General features: G+C 41.2%; 1 long non-coding RNA gene across 1 annotated transcript; it reads left to right on the top strand.

Annotated features, from left to right (window-relative positions):
* Positions 1–4048: 4048 nt before the first annotated feature.
* On the top strand, positions 4049–5368 carry LOC307044724. Its single transcript, XR_013809678.1, has 3 exons — positions 4049–4123; positions 4901–5007; positions 5249–5368. It is a non-coding gene; the product is annotated as an uncharacterized lncRNA (long non-coding RNA).
* The last annotated feature ends 402 nt before the right edge of the window (positions 5369–5770 follow it).

Below are 5770 nucleotides of genomic sequence, written 5' to 3'. Positions count from 1 at the left end.
TCTAGGCCAGTGGTCCCCAAACTAAGGCCCCCGGGCCGGATACGGCCCGCCTCCACATTTGGCCCGGCCCCCTGAACAATACCAGAGACGCATTATGATTTTTTTTCAGTCAGGCCATGCGAATCCCAGACTAGCCCCTGTCAAATAGAACAGAATAATGGCGAAAAGGTTAGGTAAGAGAAAAATTGATTCAGAATGCAGGGTATTTAACCTGCAGTGGTCAAACGATTATTTTTTTGTTCAATGCAAACAAAAGGCTGTTTGTCTCATCTGTCAAGAGGCGGTGGCGGTATTCAAAGAATACAATCTGCGCCGACACTATGAATCCCGTCACAAAGACAAGTATGATAACTTGCAAGGCCAAATGCGAGCAGACAAACTCTCAAAGCTAAAAAGTGGACTGTTAGATCAGCAGAATACATTTGTACGCCAAGCTCAGCTGAACCAGTCATCTGTTCGGGCCAGCTTTCGGGTTGCTCAACTGATAGCAAGCAGCGGTAAACCTTTCACTGATGGAGAGTTTGTCAAGAAATGTTTGAATGCTGTCGCGGAAGAGGTGTGTCCCGAGAAGAAAGATGTCTTTAATACCGCAAGTACAATCACCAGACGCATTGAAGAAATCGGCGGTAATGTATATGCCCAGTTGCTGCAGAAGACAAAATAATGACTTTTTTTCATTAGCACTTGATGAGAGCACGGACGTGCAAGACACAGCGCAGCTGCTCATTTTTATTCGTGGAGTTAGCGCAAACTTTGAGATGTGCGAGGAGCTGGCAGCTCTCCAAAGTCTCAAAGGGACTACAACGGGGGAGGATATTTTCGGCAAATTATGCCAAACCATGGAAGAGTTGGACCTAGACTTGTCAAAGCTTGCCAGCATCACGACTGACGGGGCCCCTAGTATGGTGGGCGCGTCTCTGGGTCTAATAGGACGCATGAACCGGGAGATGGAAGAACGGGGTCTCACCGCCCCGCTACAAGTCCACTGCCTAATTCACCAGCAAGCACTGTGCTGCAAAGTGTTGAAGTGGGATTCTGTCATGAAGGTTGTGGTGTCATGCATAAACTTCATCAGAGCAAAGGGACTTAAACACAGGCAGTTCCAACAATTCCTGTCTGAACTGGAGTTTGCGCACGGCGATGTGCTGTACTACACAGAGGTCCGATGGTTGAGCCGGGGCAGAGTTTTGAGGCGTTTTTACGAGCTGCTACCCGAATTTAATGCATTTCTTCATTCAAAAGACAAAACGGTCCCAGAGCTGATCGACCCAGAATGGAAATGGCACCTCGCATTTTTAACAGACGTGACAGAAATGCTGAACAGCCTTAACTTGCAGCTACAAGGCCAGGGGAAACTAATTTGCGACATGTATTCTCACATAAAAGCATTTGAGGTGAAACTTGAGCTGCTTTTGGAACAAGTGAAAAAGCACAACTTCATCCATCTCCCTGCTACCCAAAACCTCTCTGCAGAGAACCCAGCGGTCCCGTTCCCAGCTGAAAAGTGTGTGGAAGCACTGGAAATGCTGAAGGCGGAGTTTGCTGTGCGATTCCGGATACTACATGTTAATGCAAAAGAAATCCGTCTTTTCCAGAACCCCTTTCTTGCCGACATCGATGAAGCCCAGCCTTCTTATCAGTTTGAGTTGGCCGAGTTACAGAACTGTGATGTTCTGAAAGACGCATTCAAGCCCAACAGTCTCATTGACTTCTATGCCGCCCTCCCAAATGACACATACCCTAACATAAAAAAACACGCAATGAAGATGTTTACACTTTTTGGCAGCACGTATATCTGCGAGCAAACCTTTTCACACATGAAACACCTGAAAACTCAGATGAGATCAAGATTGACAGATGAACATCTGCATCAGTGTTTGAGACTGGCTGTGACTAGAATGGAAACTGACATTCAACTTCTCACCAGCCAGATGCAGGCCCACGGTTCACACTGATGAACATACATAGGTAAGCTCACTTTTCTGACTTGAATGAGTCATTCTGAGTATAAACAAAGGTAATCATAATAAAATCTACTGCGATAAAATCCATCTCCACAACCATACTGGTAGTGAAATGTATTGTGCTGTGTAGGTGCTGTATCACTTAGTTTGGTTTCTTAGCCTGCTTGCTTTGTGGTTTTCACTGGGAAGTTGATGAGAGAGAGCTGCAAACAGCGGTGTCTACAAGCCTACTGGAACCTACAAAAGGATTATAAGGAAGGAACACAAGAACTTTGAGAGACTGCTCATATGAGTCATTTGAGTAAGAGATTCTGCTCTGACAACTAAGCTAAACTTTTACCTGTTAAGATTGTGCACGGCACAACTGAAAGTTAATGTTCAATGGACTTTTTTTCTGTGAAGAACCCAGAGAGGGTTATTTGGTTATTATTTATTTCACAAATAGTGGTATTTATTTCCTAACTTTTTCTGTGAAGATCCCAGAGAGGGTTATTTGGTTATTATTTATTTCATAAATAGTGTTATTTATTTCATTATAGTGTTATTATTTATTTCCTGACTTTTTTTTCTGTGAAGATCCCGGAAAGGGTTATTAATATTTGGTAATGTGTGGCTTTCTAGAAAACAATAAATGTTTACGTTTAGGCACCCCTGCGATCGTCACACTTTTTCTGTTACAAACTGACCCCGGCCCCCATCAGAGAAGGGAAAACTTATGTGGCCCTCACAGGAAAAAGTTTGGGGACCCCTGGTCTAGGCCATTCATTGGTACAGTCACCCTGTGCTAAAGCATTTAGACTAGTACATGTAGTACATTAGACCAATCTGATATTAAGCTGTAGCGAATCTCTGTTACTACTCATGCCATGTAACTATGGCTTACTGTTGGCATGTACTGCAGTGAAGTAATAATTTCATGTTATGTTTTCAGCACCCCCACAACACCCAGAGCTTCTACATCTGCTGCAATAAATCCTGAAAGTGAGCCAACAGGTAACAAAGCCTAATGTAACAGTTTTACTTCAAGAATATTTTTCAAAATTGTGATCCAGAAAATATTCAATTTTGATTTCTTCATTCTAAACATTGTGTTCTTTTGAGACAAATTGATTGATGATTATGGCATCCTTTTCGCATTTTTTTCTCATTCCATTTACGTTTAGCTTGGGATCTAGCACTTGCCGTTGCTTGAAATATGTGTTTAACTTCAACGCAACATGAAATGTAATGAATCATTTGTCGCAATTGCCTTAATGCATTATACATGTATGTGGGTGAATAGATGCAAATTCTAAGCATAGTATTTAAAAATGTGGAATTGTGTTATCTTGCTACAGGATTCCAGAGCAGGATGCTGATGCGTATGCAAAACCTTGAAGAGTCACAGGGGGAAATCCTTAGAATGCTGCGCTTCTTGACAAGTGCCAGCAGAGCAGCAGGAGAGGAGTTGGACGATGTACTACCAGACCCTGTCAGCAGTACTGAGGAGCTGGATAGGCTTTGTGAGAGGCTTACAGATTAGGCCTTCAAGAGACAATTGGTATGTTCCATTGTGAAAGAAAAACTTATTTTGTTAAGAATCGCTTACATTTTATGAAGAAGTAACTCCATCTTCCAAAGAGACAGATAGGCAGACACCAAGACAGACAGGCAGGCAGGCAGGCACACATACAGACAGATATACAGACAGATAGGCAGACAGACAGGCAGGCAGGCACACAGACAGCTAAACAGGCAGGCAGACGGACAGTCAGGCAGACAGGCACCTAAGCAGGCAGCAGGCAGGCAGGCAGGCATAGATAGATAGATAGATAGATAGATAGATAGATAGATAGATAGATAGATAGATAGATAGACATAATTGGGACCACTGAATTATTTCAAAACTGTAGTAGTTATATTCAATGCTGCCTTTGTTATAGATATCTGACAATTTAGCATTTTCACTTGGATGTACTCAAGGGTTTTTTACTAAGAAAACTAATTATCTACATTGCAGACATGCTATATGACTTCCTTGGGTGGCCACAACATCGGAGACACCATCCGGAGGATGCTCTCCAAGTTGGGAACCAATGCCTTTTGGTCAACGTATAGCCTCAAGGGAAAGAAGGGCAAGAACGCGTTGATTGACCTGTCGGTCACCAAGGTCCTCATCAGTAAGTGTTTAAGTCATAAATGGCATGCAATTGCTTCTTCAGTATTTTATGAAGCTCGCCTGATGCACTCCAGAGATACTCAATATAACATGTTGATTATCATTTATTATAACCGAAACGACCATTTTGGGATGTTATGTTTCATGTGCATGAGTGGGTACGTGTCTGGGTCTGCATCTTCGTTAGTGATCTTTCAAAAACTATGTGACATTCTAATATACTTATTTGTATGAGTATTGGTCATCCATGGGCCAAGAACCCTCATGATTTGGTGCTGATTCTATTTTTATATCTTTATTGTTGTGGCCATCTTGGATTTCTTAATTTTCTCCGGGGTTTGGCCATACTACCGCGTACATTTTTCAGCTGTTCATGGGGGGTAATCATCTCGGTTAGCGATAATGGTCCCAGGTGGGTGATAATGGGGGATATTGATCCTACATCGGCGCTAATGGGGATATTGGTCCCAAGTGCGAGATACTGGTCCCCAGTGGGTGATCATGATAATGAGGGAAATGGTTCAGCAAGAAACCCATTTGTCTGGCCATCTTGAATATTTGGTGCCAGTAAAGATTTGGGGGATGTATCCTGTGTTCGTCTGTGAATACCATTCTAATTACAAATATTAAAATATAAAACTGCCTTAGGATTATTTAGTTTAGATTTGTGAGGAATAGTTGTTTTAGTGTTAATTCTTTCACAGTACATATACTTGTTACTCTTCCTTTCTTCCGTGCATTGCTTGGGGTTAGCAGTTTGGTGCTACTTTTCCTACAGGAGCATGCTTGAAAAACCATCCTAAAGCCAAGGCTTCCGAGGTGGAGGAGCAACTGTCCGAAAATCTCAAATATGCACCGAAGAAAAAAGGAGGGCCAAAATACAAGGTGATAGTGGATTCTAGTGACTTACTTAAATATTTTGTCCATCTCTCCAAATGTCTGTCAATAAAGCATTTACATATCACATAAATGTACCACTTTGACATATAGTATGTGTCATCAGTACTTAAATCTTTGCATTCTCACAAAGTTAGTTATCATTATCACTACTCATCAATTAGGAACAATTAAGGATTTTATTTTCTAATATACCATGTATTCCCTAATGTGCGTTCTTGCTTTTTAGGAACCTGCTGCAAAGAGAAGGAAGAGCGTCGCATCTGCAGTCGATACAGATACAGATTCAGATTAACATTTCACATATTATGCCTGGTCATTGGTGCACGGACGTTTCGGCCAACGGACGTTTTGGTCAGGTATATTTGTCGGGGCGGACGTTTCGGCCAGCTTGTACAAAAAATATAATAACTGAATAAATAAATATTTTATTTCAACCCCTTGACGCCTGAATTTATATGCAATTATGTAAAAAAAAATATTTTATGTGTTTTTGCTTTCAAGCAGATGCTAAAATAAGTGGAGATTATTAATTTGAATTTAGCACATAGAATAGATATAATTTTGGGTATGATGCAAATTAGCGACAACAGGCATTAATGGATCAAATAGTAATTTGGGGTATGATGCAAATTAGCGACAACAGGCATTAATGGATAAAATAGTAATTAAAACACATTTCCCATATCAGGCATGTAATTCATTTTATTGATGCCAACAAATAATTTAAATATAAATAGTATTCATTTCA

The sequence above is a fragment of the Notothenia rossii genome (assembly GCF_949606895.1).
Source record: "Notothenia rossii genome assembly, chromosome: 6".
NCBI lineage: Eukaryota > Metazoa > Chordata > Actinopteri > Perciformes > Nototheniidae > Notothenia > Notothenia rossii.
This window is presented reverse-complemented; position numbering and strand designations above follow the sequence as displayed.